Source organism: Trachypithecus francoisi, unplaced genomic scaffold (genome assembly GCF_009764315.1).
Source record: "Trachypithecus francoisi isolate TF-2019V2 unplaced genomic scaffold, Tfra_2.0 Contig01579, whole genome shotgun sequence".
NCBI classification, from domain to species: Eukaryota; Metazoa; Chordata; class Mammalia; order Primates; family Cercopithecidae; genus Trachypithecus; species Trachypithecus francoisi.
The window spans coordinates 36,053,306-36,076,585 of NW_022681442.1; the positions used below are offsets into that span (position 1 = coordinate 36,053,306).

Below are 23,280 nucleotides of genomic sequence, written 5' to 3' on the forward strand. Positions count from 1 at the left end.
CTAAAAAAATCAATCAAAACCGCTCAACTACATGGAAACTGAACAACCTGCTTCTGAATGACTACTGGGTACATAACGAAACGAAGGCAGAAATAAAGACATTCTTCGAAATCAATGAGAACAAAGATACAACATACCAGAATCTCTGGGACACATTTAAAGCAGTGTGTAGAGGGAAATTTATAGCACTAAATGCCCACAAGAGAAAGCAGGAAAGATCTAAAATTGACACCCTAACATCACAATTAAAAGAACTAGAGAAGCAAGAGTAAACACATTCAAAAGCTAGCAGAAGGCAAGAAATAACTAAGATCAGAGCAGAACTGAAGGAGATAGAGACACAAAAAAACCCTCCAAATAATCAATGATCCAGGAGCTGGTTTTTTGAAAAGATCAACAAAATTGATAAACCGCTAGCAAGACTAATAAAGAAGAAAAGAGAAAAGAATCAAATAGACGCAATAAAAAAGGATAAAGGGGATATCACCACCGACCCCACAGAAATACAAACTACCATCACAGAATACTATTAACACCTCTACGCAAATAAATTAGAAAACCTAGAAGAAATGGATAATTTCCTGGACACTTACACTCTCCCAAGACTAAACCACAAAGAAGTTGAATCCCTGAATAGACCAATAGCAGGCTCTGAAATTGAGGCAATAATTAATAGCCTACCAACCAAAAAAAGCCCAGGACCAGATGGATTCACAGCCAAACTCTACCGGAGGTACAAGGAGGAGCTGGTACCATTCCTTCTGAAACTATTCCAATCAATAGAAAAAGAGGGAATCCTCCCCAACTCATTTTATGAGGCCAACATCATCCTGATACCAAAGCCTGGCAGAGACACACACAAAAAAAGAGAATTTTAGACCAATATCCCTGATGAACATCGATGCAAAAATCCTCAATAAAATACTGGCAAACCGAATCCAGCAGCACATCAAAAAGCTTATCCACCATGATCAAGTGGGCTTCATCCCTGGGATGCAAGGCTGGTTCAACATACGCAAATCAATAAACATAATCCAGCATATAAACAGAACCAAAGACAAAAACTACATGATTATCTCAATAGATGCAGAAAAGGCCTTGGACAAAATTCAACAGCCCTTCATGCTAAAAACTCTCAATAAATTCGGTATTGATGGAACGTATCGCAAAATAATAAGAGCTATTTATGACAAACCCACAGCCAATATCATCCTGAATGGGCAAAAACTGGAAAAATTCCCTTTGAAAACTGGCACAAGACAGGGATGCCCTCTCTCACCATTCCTATTCAACATAGTGTTGGAAGTTCTGGCCAGGGCAATCAGGCAGGAGAAAGAAATCAAGGGTATTCAGTTAGGAAAAGAAGAAGTCAAATTGTCCCTGTTTGCAGATGACATGATTGTATATTTAGAAAACCCCAACAACTCAGCCCAAAATCTCCTTAAGCTGATAAGCAACTTCAGCAAAGTCTCAGGATACAAAATCAATGTGCAAAAATTACAAGCATTCTTATACACCAGTAACAAACAAACAGAGAGCCAAATCATGAATGAACTTCCATTCACAATTGCTTCAAAGAGAATAAAATACCTAGGAATCCAACTTACAAGGGATGTAAAGGACCTCTTCAAGGAGAACTACAAACCACTGCTCAGTGAGATAAAAGAGGACACAAACAAATGGAAGAACATTCCATGCTCATGGATAGGAAGAATCAATATCGTGAAAATGGCCATACTGCCCAAGGTAATCTATAGATTCAATGCCATCCCCATTAAGCTACCAATGACTTTCTTCACAGAATTGGAAAAAACTGCTTTAAAGTTCATATGGAACCCAAAAAGACCCCGCATTGCCAAGACAATCCTAAGTCAAAAGAACAAAGCTGGAGGCATCACGCTACCTGACTTCAAACTGTACTACAAGGCTACAGTAACCAAAACAGCATGGTACTGGTACCAAAACAGAGATATAGACCAACAGAACAGAATAGAGTCCTCAGAAATAATACCACACATCTACAGCCATCTGATCTTTGACAAACCTGAGAAAAACAAGACATGGGGAAAGGATTCCCTATATAATAAATGGTGCTGGGAAAATTGGCTACCATAAGTAGAAAGCTGAAACTGGATCCTTTCCTTACTCCTTATACGAAAATTAATTCAAGATGGATTAGAGACTTAAATGTTAGACCTAAAACCATAAAATCCCTAGAAGAAAACCTAGGTAATACTATTTAGGACATAGGCATGGGCAAGGACTTCATGTCTAAAACACCAAAAGCAATGGCAACAAAAGCCATTAATTGACAAATGGGATCTAATTAAACAAAAGAGCTTCTGCACAGCAAAAGAAACTACCATCAGAGTGAACACGCAACCTACAGAATGGGAGAAAATTTTTGCAATCTACTCATCTGACAAAGGGCTGATATCCAGAACCTACAAAGAACTCAAACAAATTTACAAGAAAAAAACAAACAACCCCATCAAAAAGTGGGCAAAGGATATGAATAGACATTTCTCAAAAGAAGACATGCATACAGCCAACAGGCACATGAAAAAATGCTCATCAGCACTGGCCATCAAAGAAATGCAAATCAAAACCACAATGAGATACCATCTCACACCAGTTAGAATGGCAATCATTAAAAAGTCAGGAAACAACAGGTGCTGGAGAGGATGTGGAGAAATAGGAACACTTTTACACTGTTGGTGGGATTGTAAACTGGTTCAACCATTGTGGAAAACAGTATGGCGATTCCTCAAGGATCTAGAACTAGAAATACCATATGACCCAGCCATCCAATAACTGGGTATATACCCAAAGGATTATAAATCATGCTGCTATAAAGACACATGCACATGTATGTTTATTGCAGCACTATTCACAATAGCAAAGACTTGGAATCAACCCAAATGTCCATCAGTGACAGACTGGATTAAGAAAATGTGGCACATATACACCATGGAATACTATGCAGCCATGAAAAAGGATGTGTTTGTGTCCTTTGTAGGGACATGGATGCAGCTGGAAGCCATCATTCTCAGCAAACTATCACAAGAACAGAAAACTAAACACTGCATGTTCTCACTCATAGGTGGGAATTGAACAATGAGATCACTTGGACTCTGGAAGGGGAACATCACACACCGGGGCCTATTATGGGGAGGGGGGAGGGGGAGGGATGGCATTGGGAGTTATACCTCATGTAAATGACCAGTTGATGGGTGCAGCACACCAACATAGCACAAGTATACATATGTAACAAACCTGCACGTTGTGCACATGTACCCTAGAACTTTAATAAAAAAAAAATGTTACATGAACTTACTTGATAAAGCAGCTGCAGGGCTTGAGATGACTGACACCAATTTTGAAAGTCCTACTGTGGATAAAATGCTATCAAACAGCATCACATGCTACAGATAAATCTGTCATAAAAGGAAGAGTCGATTGATGAGGCAAACTTCACTGTTGTCTTCTTTTAAGAAATTGCCATAGCCACCCTAACCTTCACCATGCTGATCAGTCAGTAACCATTAACATAGAGGTAAAATCCTCCAGCAGCAAAAAGATTACAACTCACAGAAGGTTTAGATGATCAGTAGCATTTTTAACAATAAAGTTTTTCTTTTCTTTTTTTTTTTTTTTTTGAGACAGAGTCTAGCTCTGTTACCCAGGCTGGACTGCAGTGGCATGATCTTGGTTCACTGCAAGCTCCACCTCCCAGGTTCACGCCATTCTCCTGCCTCAGCCTCCCGAGTAGCTGGGACTACAGGCGTCCGCCACCACGCCTGGCTAATTTTTTGTGTTTTTAGTAGAGACGGGGTTTCACCATGTTAGCCAGGATGGTCTCGATCTCCTGACCTCGTGATTCACCTGCCTCGGCCTCCCAAAGTGCTGGGATTACAGGCGTGAGCCACCGCACCCTGCCAACAATAAAGTATTTTTAATCGAGGTATGTACATTGTACTTTTGCAAATATAGACTATAATATAATATATAATATAATGTAAACATAACTTTTATATGCCTTGGGAAACCAAAAAATTTGTGTAACTTGCTTTATTATGGTGGTCTGGAACCGAACTTGCAATATCTCTGAAGTATACCTGTGTATACAATCCAACGTGTGATTTCAAATTCTGGAGTCTGAGTGCAAATTCTTTTCCTCTCCTCCCCATCTAAATCCTCCAATATCACACAGCACCTAAACCAGAGTGTGCATATGTGCTTAATAAATAGCTAATCTTTTTTGGCTATTGTGATCTCCCTCTAATTGCCATTTTAAAAAATGTAAATTAGATCTCTTTTCTCATCTTACCCTTCTGGCAAGCTACTCAAAATAGTCAGGAGATCATCATGATTATGTATAGCGTATTTACGGTGAGTCTTGGTTTGAGGTGAGAAGGAATAAGTCTTCTCCATCTCACCAACAGGGTACGCATTTCTCTGACCAATTTTGCCTTTCTTGACCCTGACCACACACAAGTCCTTGGCTCCCTGCTGACTGCCCACTACATCCAGCTTTGGTGCAGGAAAATGATGGAATCTAAGCCTCTGGACAGTGACTCCTGATCTGGCCAAGCAAGGGGCCTCCCTCACTTCTGTTTTGGCCCTAGGTATGCCTACTGCCATATTTCAGTAATATCTGACAATTACCCCATCTTGGGAAAAGCTGGTTCATATTCTTATCTGAGCCCTTACCATCTAGACATCAAGGCAGGCATCATCAGACTACCATACACACACAGAGATTCCAGGGGCTAATGCAAAACAGCGTTTTCTCCCTGTGAGGCTGCTGGGCAGTCCATGTGCAATATACCCCTGCTGAGCATCATTCATACAATCATTTATTCAATAAATATTTACTGGACACCTACCATGTGCCACGGACTTTTCGGGACATTGAGATCCTCTCCTGGTCTCCTTCATCTTCCCTCCCTTCCTTTCTCCCTACCCCAGAAGTCCCAGCCCTCAATTAATTTGTTCCATCAGGTTTTCCTCTTACAGAGTGGTGGCGGTGGTGGGATTCAGATGCTCCAGGTACCCCAGCATGATACATTTACAAGTCAAACATTTTTCCAGCTAATTTGGCCACCTGTCATACTTACAGATTTCCTGTTGTTCTATCATAAGGGTTTGAGAGGAATTCTGCAGCAAAGGTGGCTATTCCGCAGCCATTGTGAGTTGGAGCAAAGCTCAATTCCAAATCTATTCAATTCAAATAAATACAAAATAAAATTCTTTAGAATGAATTTTAGGGCTGTGTAAATAACTTAAACATTGGGAAAAAGTTTTAATTTTTAGGTTGGGTGCAGCAGCTCAAGCCTGTAATCCCAGCACTTTGGGAAGCCGAAGCAGGTGGATTACCTGAGGTCAGGCATTCAAGACCAGCTTGGACAACATGGTGAAACCCCGTCTCTACTAAAAATACAAAAAAATTAGCCAGGAGTGGTGGCGGCCGCCTGTAATCCCATCTGCTCAGGAGGCTGAGGCAGAATAATTGCTCAAACCCAGGAGGCAGAGTTTGCAGTGAACTGAGATCTCACCACTGTATTCCAGCTTGGGGGATAGAGCAAGATTTCGTCTCAAAAAAAAAAAAAAGTTTTAATTTTTTTTCTACTGTCAATTCTCCAGAGAGGTTTTTCCATTTCTAAATTAGGCCCCCAATTAATTCTCACAGAGCACCTTCTATTCCTTCTTCATAGCACTTATTCAATTTGCAAAGATTTACTCATGACATCATTGTTTAATATCTTACTCCCCCACCAGACGAGCTCTGTGAGGGCAGGAACCATTTCTGTTTTGTCCTGCACTGAATAGTAGACTGTACACAGAGCCTGCACATAGTAGGAGGACAGTAAATACTTGTTGAAAGGACAAAGCTTCATTTGCCTAGCCCCCCATAAATCCTTCTTCATACTTCCAGCTCCAACACTTTATCTCAATATTGTAGAAAGTGGCTTAGTTCAACTTCAGTAGACTCAAGTGGAGGCTGTCTTTCACACACACAAAAAATGCTTTTGGTAAATATATAGAATATACGTAGAAAGTTTTATATTATAGCATTGTTTTTAGTGTCAAAAAGCAAAACAAAGCTGGGAAACTACCTGGAGTGATTGACCAAATTATACTGATGACGGGGGCAAGAGCTGAAGCTTATACTTTTGTACCTATCAATCATTAGTTAAGGGTTGGGGGGTGGAAGCATAAATTCGTAGGTACTTATGGCCTCCGGTGTGCACAAATGAAGCACATTCCAGTAACCTGAAGGTCATTTGCTCATAAAGTGATGCAGGGCTGGGCTGTTGGGAGGATAACTACACAAGGAGTCGGAGTGCACAGAAATAGTAAAGAGACCTGAGGGGGTGTGTGTGCAACCATCATTGCTACATTTTAACAAAAACCTATATATGCACATCATGCAAGAGCATGAAAAAAGATGGACAAGAATCCTCCTCTGAGGGAGGAACAGAAGAGAAAATGGCTGGAGGGGTGGGAAAGGGAGTTATTAACTTTTTCTTTATATATTTTCATATTATTTCTGTTAAATATTAAACATTTCAATAAACATTTTAGGGGAAAAGGTTAGCTAGAAACTTTTAATACATCCACCATTCCCAAGCAAAACTCTTCTTCAGCACACGAATTGGTCAAATACATTGCTCAAAACTTTGAAAATTTTCTAGCCAGATTACAGGCTCACACCTGTAATCCCAGCACTTTGGGAGGCTGAGGTGGGTGGATCACTTAAGGCCAGGAGTTTTGAGAGCAGCCTGGGCAACATGAGGAAACCCCATCTCTACTAAAAATACAAAAATTAGCCTGGCATGGTGGCATGAGCCTGTAATCCCAGCTACTCTGGAGGCTGAGGCAGGAGAATTCCTTGAATCAGGGAGGCAGACATTGCAGTGAGCTGAGATCATGCCACTGCACTCCCCGTCTGGGCAACAGAGTGAGACTCCGTCTCAAACAAACAAACAAACAAACAAACAAAAACTTTGAAAATTTTCTAATATAGCCCAAAGTACGTAACAACCCCTATTGTTTTAAAATTCATTGTTCAGCTAGATCAGGCAATCTTCCACATTAAAAAATAAAGTCAGCCGGGCGCAGTGGCTCATGCCTGTAATCCCAACCCTTTGGGAGGCCAAGGAGGGTGGATCACCTGAGGTCAGGAGTTAGAGACAAGCCTGGACAACATGGTGAAACCCTGTCTCTACTAAAGATATAAAAAATTAGCCGAGTGTGGTGGTGTGCACCTGTAATCCCAGCTACTCGAGAGGCTGTGGCAGGAGAATCACTTGAACCCAGAAGGTGGAAGTTGCAGTGAGCTGAGATCGCGCCATTGCACTCCAGCATGGGCAACAGGGCGAGACTCCATCTCAAACAAACAAAGAAAAAAATTAAATCAATAAATAAAGTTTAGTTTTTGCTGAATTGTATTAAATATTTAAAAGATTTTAAAAGCCAATTGGAGGTCTAGAACTAAAATTTACCTGTATCAAATACTGTTACAAATAACTTATCTGCATTGGTGATCAGATTAAATGATATCTTCCATGAAATACTAAGCATACTTGTACACAATGACAAACACAGCATAACTTGAGATTCTCTGGAAACAAATAGATTTCTTTTGACTTTGACTGAAAGACACATCTTGAATTCCAAACATTAAAAATCTATTTTTGCCAGGCATGGTGGCTCATGCCTGTAATCCCAACACTTTGGGAGGCCCAGTGGGGGTGAATCACCTGAGGTCAGGAGTTCAAGACCAGCCTGGCCAACATGATGAAACCCCGTCTCTACTAAAAATACAAAATTAGCCAGGTGTGGTGGCACACGCCTGTAGTCCCAGCTATTTAGGAGGCTGAGACAGGAGAATCGCTTGAACCCTGGAGGTGGAGGCTGCAGTAAGCCAAGATCGTGCCACTGCACTCCAGCCTGGGCAAGACAGAGTAAGACTCCGTCTAAAAAAAAAAGAAAGAAAAAAAAATCTATTTTCATCAAGTGCTTTGGAATCCAGGAAATACAGATTCTATGTGGAAAATACTTGTAACCCTACCCACCCAACTGTAATTTCTTCCAGGAAAAACAGAAATTGCATGGAGGTCTCTGCTCTGAAGCCTGTAGAATAACAAAGGAGTCTATGAGATGGAGAAATAGAAGGGCGAAGGGATCTTCACCGTGTGTGCCATGATGCCTTGACACTGACACCAAACAATGTTGTGTCTGTCTCTATAATCCAGAGGATGGCCAATACGGATTTTGTGACATGAAAATCAGCGTGACATATGACTACCATAAAAGAAGGAATTAACAGACTATTTTATTAATACTTGACTAATAAACATTTACTACATGTACAGTTACTTGTTATTGTACTTTATGTTATGAAATTGGAGCAAGCAAGAAAAGAATCCAAGAGAAAATCATTCCTTCCCTTCTCCATTTAACTGTTCTTTCCTCTGCCCAGTTGGAAGAAGCTCTGTGGAGAAGAGACTGCAATGTTCCCAAATTGCAAATAACATGTCATGATTTATTATAGCTACATTCCATTGCTTAGCCTCCCCTAGAGCCCTTGCCATATTCTGCCCTTTTTGTCTCTGTTTTTTTATGCTTGGAGCAAATTCCATCTTACTCCACCACATGTAGGTGTCCAAAAAATTCTGCTCTTTATTTTTTTTGTATCAACTTAAATTCATCTCAAGTCTCTGGCTCTCTGAACTGGCAGGAAATTCAAACTGTCATTACTGGAGTTCTCTTACCTCCTTGGCTTACACCAGAATCTGGGGCAAGTGCATCTATAGAAACTGGGAGAACGGTTTCTAATCTCACACCTACCTTGATCCCGTCTGATATTCTCACTGCCCAACCTTTCTGTTCCAATGCTAAGTAGGAAAGGGGGAGTGTGGTGAGGGGACTTTGCCTCAGCTGGATGCCCTGGTGCTTGGAGTGGAGCATCTCTGAGACACCATGCAGCTGTCCTTTCTGACGTATTACCCAGCAGGACATGACCACGGAACAGGCAAGAGTCCCTATTACCCATAGGCCCACCAACCTTCATCCCTTCCCAGTGACCCAAAACTTCCACTCTTTCTTGGTCTTCAAAGGTACCCCTTTATTCTTCCCTATTACCTTATTTCTTTAGGGAAGCTTGCATAATGTTGACAATGAGCCAGTGTAGGACTGGGAACCCACAATGATTAACATCTTAACAAAGATTTCCACCACTCACGCTTGTGTTATCATTTCCTCCCACACGGAATTTCTCTTCGCTCCTCACCCCATCCTCCATTACTACCAAACCTGGAGTCCCAGAGGGAAGAGTCTATCTATTACTTATTTTATATTTCCTAAAATACCTAACATGGGGATTCACGACCACTGCATATGGGAGAGCAAATCCCTCCCAGCAGCCCCTACAAATTTTCATTGATATGTAAAAAGAAAATTTTTATTTTTGCTACAACTGAGTATAAATATTGTCACAGCAATGCCTGAGATGAGAAACAAAGTAAGTTAGGCGGCTGGGTGTTTAAAAATTGTTGTAACTAAGAAGTACATGGTTAGTGTGTCATCAGGTTGGCACTACAGAAAAATTGCAAGAACTTCGCCTCCATGAAGAATACAGCCAGGGCAGAACAAGCTCTTCTCTAACAGCCACCATCCTGACAGCAACCAATAACCCCAACCTTGTACTGACATTATGGTGGCAATAGCACTGTAATCATTGCTGGCCTAATTAGTATTGTTGTCAATCATTTAATTATCTCATGTGTCTCAAAAAATGATAGTATTTGAAACATGCCTCTGTTGCAGTTACTAAAAGATGTCCACTCTGGCCAGATGTCGTGGCTTACGTCTGCAATCCCAGCATTTTGGGAGGCCAAGGCAGGTGGATCACGTGAGGTCAGGAGTTCAAGGCCAACCTGACCAACATGGTGAAACCCGTCTCTACGAAAAATGCAAAAATTAGCCGGGCGTGGTGGCAGGTGCCTGTAATCCTAGCTACTCAGGAGGCTGAGACGTGAGAATAGCATAAACCCAGGAAGTGGAGGTTGCAGTGAGCCAAGATGTTTTTTGTACTCCAGCCTGGGCCACAGAGCAAGACTCTGTCTCAAAAAAAACAAGATGTCCACTCCTCTAATTCTTACCTTCTTCCTAACTAAAAGAATATCCAGTGTTGGCTGGGTGCGGTGACTCACGCCTGTAATCCCAGCACTTTGGGAGGCCAAGGCGGGTGGATCACGAGGTCAGGAGATCGAGATCATCCTAGCTAATACGGTGAAATCCCATCTCTACTAAAAATACAAAAAATTAGCCAGGCGTGGTGGTGAGCGCCTGTAGTCCCAGCTACTCGGGAGGCTGAGGCAGGAGAATGGCGTGAACCCAGGAGGCAGAGCTTGCAGTGAGTCGAGATTGCACCACTGTACTCCAGCCTGGGTGACAGCGAGACTCTGTCTCAAAAAAAAGAATATCCAATGTTAGCCACACTCACTATAAAGACTACACTGCCCAGTCTATCTTGCAGCTGTATGTACAAGGGATGGTGAATCCTCGGGCGCTAGCAACAATGTGTTTCTGTGACTACGCCTAGCCTGAAGAGACAAGAGGAGGAAGAGGTTCCCCGAATGTGTAGAGCAAGCTATGGCTATAGGAGGCAGCTGTCTTATACAAGCTATGGCTTCTATATTGGATTGTGTTCCCCTAGAAGTTGAACTTGAAGCAAGGATTTGCACACTACTAGCTAATTTGGATGGCAATTCCAGGAGGCACTGGAAGTAAGTGGGTAAATGAGACACGGCAGGGAAAGAAGCCAACACAGAATGCATAGATTAGGAGATCACCACTGAGTGCATCTGGGGCTCTGTCTTGATGGGGACCCACTGTGAAATGGGTGTAGAATACAGCTCATAGCTATTCCAACTCAGGGGAACAGAAACAGAGATATTTATCCACCAATTCCTACACATCATTCATTAAGGGGTGTTCCCTGGAGGAAGCATCTATCCAGAACCTCTGGCAGGTCCTGCACATGGGCTGAGCATGTTTCTGCGGCCAGAAAAAGCCATCAGGTAGAGAGTGGCAGGTATTTTGAAAAGAAGAAACCACCACCAAGCATAAGGAATGGTGAGGGCTGAGGACATGGGGAGGGGGCTCATAGGGTTGGCTACATCTTCAGTTAAAGAATACAGCCACTGCCAGTCCATGGCCCAGCAGGGAAGGAGCTGAGGAATAAATACCAGATCTTGCTCTGCTCCCAGCCTCCAATCTCCTGCTGAACCTAACCAGAAGCCCCCTGATGCAGTTCACTCTGGCCAGTCTCCCAGGACTCAGAGCAGGGCGGAGGAGGATGGAGAATGAACAGAGAATATCCAGCACACTAGCCTTCAGGCATTCTCAAATTTCAAGATTTAAAACCTCAGACGGCACTGTTTGGCTATAAAAATATTATGACATGTTTATATAGTAGCTAAAACTAGAGAAACTGGAAAAGATCTTGGAAAAGTAACCTGAGAGTCCAAACAGTTGAAGAAAAATCCTAAATAAGAGGAGACTTGAGCTCTAGTTCTGGTGCTGATAATTATTAATGACTTCACTTTAGGCAAGTCTTTAGCAGCACAGGCTGTTTTTCCACCTTCATAATAGAGTAAGATCTATTGACCTAATGAAGCTATTATGAAAATCAAAAGAATGTGAAAATGCTCTATAATTACAAAGGTTATACAAGTGTGAGGTAGTAGTATACCTTCACTTTTCCATACAGATAGGAAGCAATTCTATTGTTAAACACAACACTGTTAAAAAGAAATGCCACTATTTTTGTTTCGTTGTGTTTTTCAATTAGGAAGACGTCTACATAAATATTTACCACCACATATCTTTTTAAAAATAAGAATGGGTATAAATGAATAACACAAGTTTACTTACAATTATTTTCTTACTACTAATCCCTCACCAAAAATCTACATTCTAATTATATATCAGTTTCTAATAAAGTCATAGTTTTTCCCCATTATTTCCTTTTATTTTTCACTGAACTTTACTTTTTCAACAACTTCCTCTTTTGTCTTTATATGCTTTAACATTTTTGATGACCCAGTAATTATGCCCAAGTTTATGATTGATTCTTTGTCCTTTCTCTTTTCACTTTCCTTTTAATGTAGAAATATAAGCCAAATGGTGGTGGCACCATTTGACTATAGTGGGAAATACTGGGACTGGGCACAGTGGCTCACACCTGTAATCTCAGCATTTCAGGAGGCTGAGACAGGAAGATCACTTGAGCTCAGGAGTTTGAGGACAGCCTGGGCAACATGGCGAGACCTTGTCTGTAACAACAACAAAAAAAAAAAAAACAGAAATTAACCAGGTGTGGTGGCACGTAGCTGCACTCCCAGCTACTTAGGAGGCTGAGGTGGGAAGATCACTTGAGCCTGGGAGACTGAAGCTGCAATGAACTGTAATCTTGCCACTGCACTCCAGTCTGGGCAACAGAGTGATAGCCTGTCTCAAAAAGAAAGAAAGAAATACTGTGAAGAATAACTTCTGTGTGCAATAATCAAATCCAGTGAATTAGGGAAAATATTATTAATGTTCCTAAGTGGAGATTTCAGTGTTTCTGACTTGTTACAAATCAGGAATCAGGATATCACTAAGTCAGAGAAATTCATAAAACAAAAGGCAATTATTTCCTCTAGGGCTATCTCGCTGTTATTGTCTTAAGATCCTCCCAACGTGAAGTCACTCTTGGCTGGAATAAAGTTTCTGAAAAGGAACATTAGAGGAGGGGAGATTGTTTTTAACTGTACCACTACTAGGAAAATAAGCATTTGTCAATTCTTGCCTACCCAAGACAACACAGAATGAGGTAGAGACTTAAGGAAACAAAATTAGAAATTTCATAAAAGGGAACATAAAGTTGCCATTCTTATTGCTGACTCTATTGTTTCAAGTCTCTGCAGTGGGTGGGAGTAGGAAATTTTTCTGGGAAGGAAAAGGTTTTGCCCACTTCCTTAAAGCAAGTCTACTCTATTTTAATTAGCTTTCTAGCTGTTATCTCTTTACTTCACATAAGGAACACTGCCAACACTCCATTTTGACACCATCCTGAGGAAACAGATAGTGCCCTCCTGAACTTTGGTAAGAAGCGTAACACATACAGCAGCTTAAGACTGAGTACGCCAGGAAATAAAATTTTTGCATAGAACCTCCTTCCCAGTAAAGTTAAAGGAAATTACTTTTAAAAAATCTCTATGAAGTGATAAGTCACTTTCCACATAGGTAATTTTCATGCTTCATACTGTGTTTCTCTAAATATAATTGGTAGGAACTCCATTTAAAATGCTAGGATAGTTGATGTGTTTAAGGACAGAAAGAGAAAGGCTGGAGAGAATTCAAGTACCTTTGAACAACTCAGGTTTGAACTTTGAGAGTCCACTTATATGTGGATTTCAAAAAATATATACTTTTTAAAAAAATTTTAGAAATTTGCAACAATTTGAAAAAACATGCAGATGAACCATGTAGCCAAGAAATATTGAAAATATTAAGAAAAAGTTAGGTATGTCATGAATGCATAAAATATATGTAGATATTAGTCTATTTTATCATTTACTAACAAAATATATGTAAGTCTATTATAAAAAGTTAAAATTTATCAAAACTTACACAAACATAGACTATACATAGTGCCATATGCAGTTGAGGGAAATGGAAATAAACATAAAGATGTAGTATTAAATCATAACTTCATCAAATTCACTGTAGAACATACTGTACTATTGTAATGATTTCATAGCTACCTTCTGTTACCATTGTGGGGAGCTCAAGTCTTGCAAGCATCCGCTTAAAACACTGTGTGATAACTATCTCTGTGTGAGCAGTTCATCTTTCCAGTAAATTGTGTGTCACCATTAAAACTGATCTCTCATGGCTCTCACATATTTTTCATTGTGTTTAGTGCAATACTATAAACCTTGAATAACACCATGGGATCCATATAAAGTGCCACTAGTAATGCTGGAAGTGTTCCCAAGAAGCAGAGAAAAGTCATGCCATTACAAGAAAAAGGTGAACTGCTTGACATGTACCATAAATTGAGGTGTGCAGCTGCAGCTGCCGCTGCCCACCATTTCAGATGGACAAGTCACCTTATAAACAGACAACATAAACTTACAGTATCCATAAATACAGTATAGTACTGTAAATATATTTTCTCTTCCCTACAATTTTCTTAATAATCTTTACTTAGCTTACTTAATTATAAAAATACAAAATAGAATACATACGACATACAAAATATGTATTAATCAACTGTTTATGTTATCAGTAAGACTTCTGGCCAATAGTAGGCTATTAATAGATAAGTTTTGGGGAAGGCAACAGTTACATGCTAATTTTTGATGAGGGTCAGCGCCCATAACCCCCACATTGTTCAAGGGTGAACTGAAATATGAAACAAATTCAACAGTTAGCCTAAATAAGCTATTATTTTCATATTCCAAACTTGCTAAAGATTGCTCTCGTTTGTAATAACTAAAACTACAATGAAGTTGTCTTAGGATTTAAAAAATATTTTGGATGGGAAGAATAATAACTTAATAATAAACTTAAATAATTTAACTTATACAACATATTTATGTGAATACTGTGATGTTTGTACAACCATCACTCCAAATATAAAAATTCTTGATTTGTTTAGATTTTGGCATCAGACTGCTAGGAGCAACCATTTAGGTAGATGATATTATTTCAGCATTATTTTTAACATGCTGCTAAGAGAACTTCTATTAAAAAACCTTTATCACTTGCCTGCTGACATCTTAAAATTTTTTAAACATGGCTTTATAAATTCATTTACTTCACAATTAGTTGTAAATAACCAGGAGAAAAGTAACACAAGCATATATCACTTGTAGGTTAGAATAATAAGAAAATACATATGCTTAAAGGAGTTAAAACATTGATCTCACAAGCAAATGGTGAGATTGGAGGTAGAGAGATTGCATTCTTCCCACAGCACATTTTGAGTCCTTCTTATAACTGATTGACAAGTGAGGGAATTATTTCCACAAAGAAATGGGTAATAAATGAAACAAATATTTATGATTCTAAAATATGAATCTCATGTAAGTTATCAAAGGGATTTCCTAGACAACTTCCAAACAGGAGGTAGAGACCTTGAGGTCATCTCTAGACTGAATTTTGACCACCATTATCAGATACAGAGAAAAAATTTCTAGAGAACAAATATGAATGGAAGCCTTATGTTTTGGAGGTTGTCTAGGCTTGTTAATAATACAAGACTTGGTCTTGATTAAATGAGTCTCTCCTTTTCTTTTCCTCAAATAAATAGGAAAATTCAGTATACCAAAACTATGACTCAAACCAAGAAGTCACACTGTGAATCTCCAAATGTTAGAGCTCCATGTTTTGTCCAAACAAATCTCATAACCTGACTAGACTGCTTGGACTACATGGAACAAATTGGCATTTCATCAACTTCTGAACCTGATCTGGGGCATAATTTACTGTGGAAACACTGATGAAGGAGCTTCATGTTCTTGGGAGCTCTCTGGATTTTAAATTATAAACTGGAGATAGCAGTGAGCCAGTGACCCTGACCTGAGTTTGAAGGTAGTGCCACTTCTCTGGAAGCACAAAGTTCAAAAGGATGAATTTGGGATAAAGCATCACCTCTGGTGGTCACTTCTGTCACTCAGGACCCAGTGTGCAGAGATGATACTGGGAACTCAAAAACCTAAAAATTCAAGAAACTGAGTGAACCCTCCCATAGATAAACCCCCCAAAATACACCAAGACAGATCAATCATCAAACTTTTGAAAATTAAAGACAAAGAAAATATCTTGAACGTAGAGAGAGAGAGAAACTACGCTTTACCTATAGAAGGAAAATAATTTGACTCACAGTAGCTTTCTCATCAGAAACCACAGAGGCCAGAGAAAATGGCACAGTATTTTTCAACTACTAAAATAAAAGAATTGTCAACACAGAATCCTATATCTAGCACAAATATTCTTGAGGAATGAAATGAAAATTAAGACAGTCTCAGATGAAGGAAAATGAAGAGAATCTATCACCAGCACATCTATCCTAAAAGAATAGTTGCAGGACTTTTCTATGCAGAAAAGAAATGTTAAATAAGAATTTTTGAAAGACAAGAAGAAAGGAAGAACACAACAAAAATATGAATAAATATAACAAGCTTTCCTTCTCTTTAGTTTTTAAAATTATATTTGATAAAAGAAGCAAAAGTCATAACACACTGTGGTTCTAGTATATGTAGATGATATGTTTATGAACATTATAAATAGAAGAGGGTAAAGTGATCTAAAGGGAGGGAAGCTTTCTATTATCAAACACAGCCATTTCAGTGCACCAGAAATTGAGTAAAGGCAGACAACAAGTTGAAAAGCATTTATTCATGAAAAGTCTCCAAAACTCTGGGTAAGAATAATGGGAAACTATGACCTGTTTGCCAGGGATGACTCCCCATTCCTCTCTACCCATAACATGGACACAGCTTGGCAAGAGTGGTAGTTCAGCTATAAAAACCAGCAGCTTTCCTCCAGAGAGGGCAGGCTCAACCCAAGGTGGGAAGAGAAAACCACTTTTGCCAGCTAAATGTGGCAGACTTAGTCCGACGTGAATGGGGAAAACCCCACGGTTTGTAGTTCCAGTTGGGATGAGAAGTGGACCAACCAAAAATTTAATGGAATTATCTGAGAAGGTATAAGCACTCCACATCTCTCTCTCTGACCTGTGTATAGTGGAAATCCAAGAGAGTCTAGCAAAAAGTGAAAGCCAGAGATTTGAGAACTGGCTATAACTCTGAAAGCATTCCCTGACTCACAAACAGATTGAGCAGAAGGGGGTGGAATCCTTATAGACTCAGATTTTTTAACACAACCTCTCCTAAAGTATAGGCTGTCCACTAAACTAAAGCAGACATGAGGGCAACTTGCAGAAAGTCAAGCTAAAAATTAAGAATAAAAAGCTGGGCCGGGTGCGGTGGCTCAAGCCTGTAATCCCAGCACTTTGGGAGGCCGAGACGGGCGGATCACGAGGTCAGGAGATCGAGACCATCCTGGCTAACACGGTGAAACCCCGTCTCTACTAAAAATACAAAAAACTAGCCGGGCGAGGTGGCGGGCACCTGTAGTCCCAGCTACTCCGGAGGCTGAGGCAGGAGAATGGTGTAAACCCGGGAGGCGGAGCTTGCAGTGAGCTGAGATCCGGCCACTGCACTCCAGCCTGGGCGACAGAGCCAGACTCCGTCTCAAAAAAAAAAAAAGAATAAAAAGCTGAGCAGAGGTATCAGTAGCTACACACCACAGAGAAGAGAGAATCTGCAGTTTAATCCCAGACAAATTGCTAGAAAACAACAATCCTCAGAAAAATAAAACAGAACCCCGAGTTGCTATATTAGCTCATATGTCCAGTATTTAATTAAAAATCACTAGATATGCAAAAAACTATGAAAGTATGGCCCATACTCACAGAGGGGGAATAAAGAAGTCATTACAAACTGACTTTGAATGGGGCCAGATATATAGGATTTAGCAGAGATTTCGAGTAGTTATTATGATGTTCAAAAATCAAAGAAAAATATAATGATCCAGCAATAGGAAATATCAATAAGAAACAAAAGCCATAGCAAAGAACCAAATAAAAATTCTGGAGAAGAAAAGCAAAATAACTGATATGAAAAATTCACTAGATGGGCCCAAAAGTATAATAGATTGAAGGTATCAGAAGAAGGAATCAGTTAATTTACCAATATATCAATAGAAAGTATCTGATCCAAGTAACAGAGAGAAAACAGATTGATGAAAAATAAACAGAGCCTCAGAGATCTATGGGACCATTTAAAGTGTCCCAACATACATGTAAGAAGTGTCGCAGACAAAGAGGAGAGAGAAAAAATGAGCAGAAACATACTGGAAGAAATAAAGGCCCAAACTTCTCAAATTTTACTTTTAAAAATTAACCTGGGCAACCTCCTTTGGGTCCCTTCCTATTTTATGGGAGCTCTGTTTTCACTCTTTTAAATCTTGCAACTGCACACTCTTCTGGTCCATGTTTGTTACGGCTTGAGCTGAGCTTCCACTTGCCGTCCACCACTGCTGTTTGATACCGTCACAGACCTGCCACTGACTTCCACCACTCCTGATCCAGCAAGGTACCCATTGCTGCTCCCAATCACGCTAAAGGCTCGCCCTTGTTCCTGCATGGCTAAGTGCCCAGGTTCATCCTAATTGAGCTGAACACTAGTCGCTGGGTTCCATGGTTCTCTTCCGTGACCCACAGCTTCTAATAGAGCTGTAACACTCACCACATGGCCCAAGATTCCATTCCTTGGAATCTGTGAGGCCAAGAACCCCAGGTCAGAGAATAAGAGGCTTGCCGCCATCTTAGAAGTGACCCACCACCATCTTGGGAGCTCTAAGAACAAGGACCCCCTCACCGGTAACATTTTGGTGACCAAGAAGGGACATCCAAAGCGGTGAGTAATATTGGACTACTTTCACTTGCTATTCTATCCTATCCTTCCTTAGAATTGGAGGAACATACCAGGCACCTGTCAGCTGGTAAAATATGATTAGTGTGGCCGCTGGACTTAACACTCAGGTGTGAAGCTGTCTGGGAAAGGTTTTTTTTTTTTTTTTTTTTGAGACAGAGTCTTGCTCTGTCACCCAGGCTGGAGTGCAGTGGTGCAATCTTGGCTCACTGAAAGCTCCACCTGCCGTGTTCATGCCATTCTCCTGTCTCAGCCTCTCAAGGAGCTGGGACTACAGGCGCCCACCACCATACCCGGCTAATTTTTTGTATTTTTAGTAGAGACGGAGTTTCACCGTGTTAGCCAGGATGGTATCAATCTCCTGACCTCGTGATCCGCCAGCCTCAGCCTCCCAAAGTGCTGGGATTACAGGTGTAAGCCACTGCACCCAGCCTGGGAAAGGGCTTTCTAACAACCCCCAATCCTTGTGGGTTGGGAGCGTTGTTCTGCCTAGAACCAGCTTCCACTTTCAACTTTCCTGGGGAAGCTGACTAGAGGCATAAAGCTGTCGTCCCGAACTCCTGGCATTAGCTGGTTGAGAGTGTAGCCCCAAAATTCTCCTTACTCTGAATCTACTTCCTCCCATCCTTGCCTCCTAGGTACTAATGGTTCAGACTTTCATTTGCTTTAGCAAGTTGTATCTCCAAAGGCATCTAAGGGAGCTCTACACTGCATCCTTAGACCCCTAGGCTATGAACCCAGGGAATCTTGTCCCTGGTGTCCCTCCCAATTTAGGCATACAGCTCTCGACATGGGCAGTTATGTGGGACCTGTTCCCTACATACTAGCCAAGTTTGTAAAGAGCTAGCCAAGTTTGTAAAGAGCTAGGAGAAAAGAGAGAGAAAGAGAGAGACAAAGGGGAGAGAAAGAGAGACAAAGAGGGAGAAGAGAGAAAGAAAGAGAAAGATAGAAGTACTAAAGAAAAAACAGTGTGCCCTATTCCTTTAAAAGTCAGGGTAAATTTAAAACCTATAATTGATAATTGAAGGTCTTCTCCGTGACCCTATAACACTCCAATACTATCTTGTTGTCAGTGTAAACAAGGGCATAGCCTGAAAACACTGAGACCACTGACAACCCGCAGCCTTCCTATTAAAAATCCTTAATCCAGGACCCTGCAGATGGGCCCAAATGCATTCAATCTGTAGCAGCAACTGCTTTGCTAACAGAAGAAAGTAGAAAAATAACTTTTAGAGGAAACCTCATTGTGAGCACACCTCCCCAGTTCAGAATTATCCTAAGTCAAAAAAGCAAAAAGGTAGCTTACTAACTCAAATCTTACTTGTATGGGGCTATTCTGTTAGAAAAAGGTGATTTAACCTTAACCACTGAAAATTCCCTTAACCCAGCAGATTTCCTAAGAGGGGATTTAAATCTTAATTATCATACAAAGGTCCAACCAGACCTAGCAGGAACACCCTTCAGGACAGGACTATAGATGGTCCCTCCCAGGTGATTGAGGAAAAAAAACACAATGGGTATTCAGTAATTGATAGGGAGACTCTTGTGGAAGCAGTTAGGAGAATTGCCTAATAATTGGTTTGCTCAAATGTTAGAACTGTTTGCACTCAGCCAAGCCTTAAAGCACTTACAGGGTCAAAAAACTCTATCTCAATCCTGACTCAAAAGGTTACCTACACCCTCTCTGACACGAATTCACATAAGAACTGTTGTTTATTGGAATGTATCTTGATGGGGCAACTGGGTTGTTATGAAATACCCAGGAACCCACCCCAGCTCTAGGACTCACCCCTGAGCACAAAGGCAATGTTGGGCACCCTGGTAAAGGACCACTGGAATCCAGCAGCCTGGACCCCTTTCTTTGCGGTCAAGAAAGGCAGGAAAAGGGGTGGAGGACTGCTACATCGGTGAGCGTAACTAATCCGATAAGCAGAGGTCCATGGGTGGTTACGCACCCTGGAAAGGAATAAGCATTAGGACCATAGAGGACGCTCTAGGACTCATGCTCATCAGAAAATGACTAGGGATGCTGGCATCCCTGTGTTTTTTGTGTTTTTTTTCAGATGCCCTAAGGCAAAAACACCCCTAAAATGTATTCTGGAGAATTCGGCCCAGTAAGAGTGTATGAACCTTTTTCCCTGTCAGACTTAAAGCAAATTAAAATAGACCTAGGTAAATTCTCAAATAACACTGATGGCTATATTGATGTTTTACAAGGGTTAGGATAATCCTTTAATCTGACATGGAGAGATAAAATGTTACTGCTAGATCAAACACTAACCTCAAATGAGAGAAGTGCCGCCATAACTGCAGCCCGAGAGTTTGGCGATCTCTGGTGTCTCAGTCAGGTCAATGATAGGATGACAACAGAGGAAAGAGAACAGTTCCCCACATGCCAGCATGCAGTTCCCAGCGTAAACCCTCACCGGGACGCAGAATCAGAACATGGAGATTGGTGTGGCAGAAATTTGCTAACTTGCATGCTAGAAGGACTAAGGAAAACTAGAAGGAAGCCTATAAATCATTCAATGATGTCCACTATAACACAGGGAAAGGAAGAAAATCCTACTGCCTTTCTGGAGAGACTAAGGGAGGCATTGAGGAAGCATACTTCTCTGTCACCTGACTCTATTGAAGGCCAACTAATCTAAAAGGATAAGTTTATTACTCAGTCAGCTGCAGGCATCAGAAAAAAACCTCAAATGTCCACCTTAGGCCCAGAGCAAACCTTAAAAACCCTATTGAACTTGGCAACCTCAGTTTTTTATAATAAAGATCAGGAGGAGCAGGTGGAATGGGACAAACAAGATAAGAAAAAGGCCGCCGCTTTAGTCATGGCCCTCAGGCAAGCGGACTTTGGAGGCTCTGGAACATGGAAAGGCTGAGCACATCGAATGCCTAATAGGGCTTGCTTCCAGTGTGGTCTACAAGGACACTTTACAAAAGATTGTCCAAACAGAAATAAGCCACCCTCTCGTCCATGCCCTTTATGTCAAGGGAATCACTGGAAGGCCCACTGCCCCAGGGGATGAAGGTCCTCTGAGTCAGAAGCCACTAACCAGATGATCCAGCAGCCTGAATGAGAGTGCCTGGGGCAAGCGCCAGCCCATGCCATCACCCTCACAGAGCCCTGGCTATGCTTGACCATTGAGAGCCAGGAGGTTAACTGTCTCCTGGACACTGGCGCAGCCTTCTCAGTCTTACTCTCCTGTCCCGGACAACTGTCCTCCAGATCTGTCACTATCCAAGCGGTCCTAGGACAGCCAGTCACTAGATACTTCTCCCAGCCACTAAGTTGTGACTGGGGAACTTTACTCTTTTCACGTGCTTTTCTAATTATGCCTGAAAGCCTCACTCCCTTGTTAGGGAAAGACATTCTAGCAAAAGCAGGGGCAATTATACACCTGAACATAGGAGAAGGAACACCTGCTTGTTGCCCCGTGCTTGAGGAAGAAATAAATCCTGAAGTCCAGGCAACAGAAGGGCAATATGGACAAGCAAAGAATGCCCATCCTGTTCAAGTTAAACTAAAGGATTCTGCCTCCTTTCCCTACCAAAGGCAGTACCCCCTTAGACCCGAGGCCCAACAAGGACTCCAAAATATTGTTAAGAAACTAAAAGTCCAAAGCCTAGTAAAACCATGCAATAGCTCCTGCAATACTCCAATTTTAGAAGTACAGAAATCCAATGGACAGTGGAAGTTAGTACAAGATCTCAGGATTATCAGTGAGGCTGTTGTCCCTCCATACCCAGCTGTACCTAACCCTTACACTCTGCTTTCCCAAATACCAGAGGAAGCAGAGTGGTTTACAGTCCTGGACCTTAAGGATGCCTTTTTCTATATCCCTGTACATCCTGACTCTCAATTCTTGTTTGCCTTTGAAGATCCTTCGAACCCAATGTCTCAACTCACCTGGACTGTTTTACCCCAAGGGTTCAGGGATAGCCCCCATCTATTTCGCCAAGCATTAGCCCAAGAGTTGAGCCAGTTCTCACACCTGGACATTCTTGTCCTTTGGTACATGGATGACTTACTTTTAGCCGCCTGTTCAGAAACCTTGTGCCACCAAGCCACCCTTAAATTTCCTCGCCACCTGTGGTTATAAGGTTTCCAAACCAAAGGCTCAACTCTGCTCACAGCAGGTTAAATACTTAGGGCTAAAATTATCCCAAGGCACCAGGGCCCTCAGTAAGGAATGTATCCAGCCTATACTGGCTTATCCTCATCCCAAAACCCTAAAGCAACTAAGAGGGTTTCTTGGCATAACAGGTTTCTCTGCCAAATATGGATTCCCAGGTACGGTGAAATAGCCAGGCCATTATATACACTAATTAAAGAAACTCAGAAAGCCAATACCCATTTAGTAAGAGGGACACCTGAAGCAGAAGTGGCTTTCCAGGCCCTAAAGAAGGCCCTAACCCAATCCTCAGTGTTAAGCTTGCCAACGGGGCAAGACTTTTCTTTATATGTCACAGAAAAAAGAGGAATCGCTCCAGGAATCCTTACACAGGTCCGAGAGACCAGCTTGCAACCCGTGGCATACCGAAGTAAGGAAATTGATGTAGTGGCAAAGTTGGCCTCATTGTTTACAGGTAGTGGTGGCAGTAGCAGTCTTAGTATCTGAAGCAGTTAAAATAATACAGGGAAGAGATCTTACTGTGTGGACATCTCATGTGAACGGCATACTCGTTGCTAAAGGAGACTTGTCCCTGTCAGACA

General features: G+C 41.2%; 1 protein-coding gene across 3 annotated transcripts in view; it reads right to left on the reverse strand.

The window, feature by feature from the left end:
• The window catches only part of ENTPD1 (ectonucleoside triphosphate diphosphohydrolase 1), a 179,872-nt gene that overhangs the window by 134,575 nt on the left and 22,017 nt on the right, over positions 1–23,280 (reverse strand). Inside the window, exon 1 of one of the 3 annotated variants that reach the window (XM_033187650.1) lies at positions 3,338–3,357. The exons of the other annotated variants lie outside the window; for them this stretch is intronic. The gene's annotated coding sequence lies outside the window, so the exon portion shown is untranslated. Of the gene's footprint in view, positions 1–3,337; positions 3,358–23,280 lie in introns of those variants that run through there. 3 annotated transcript variants of the gene reach the window in all.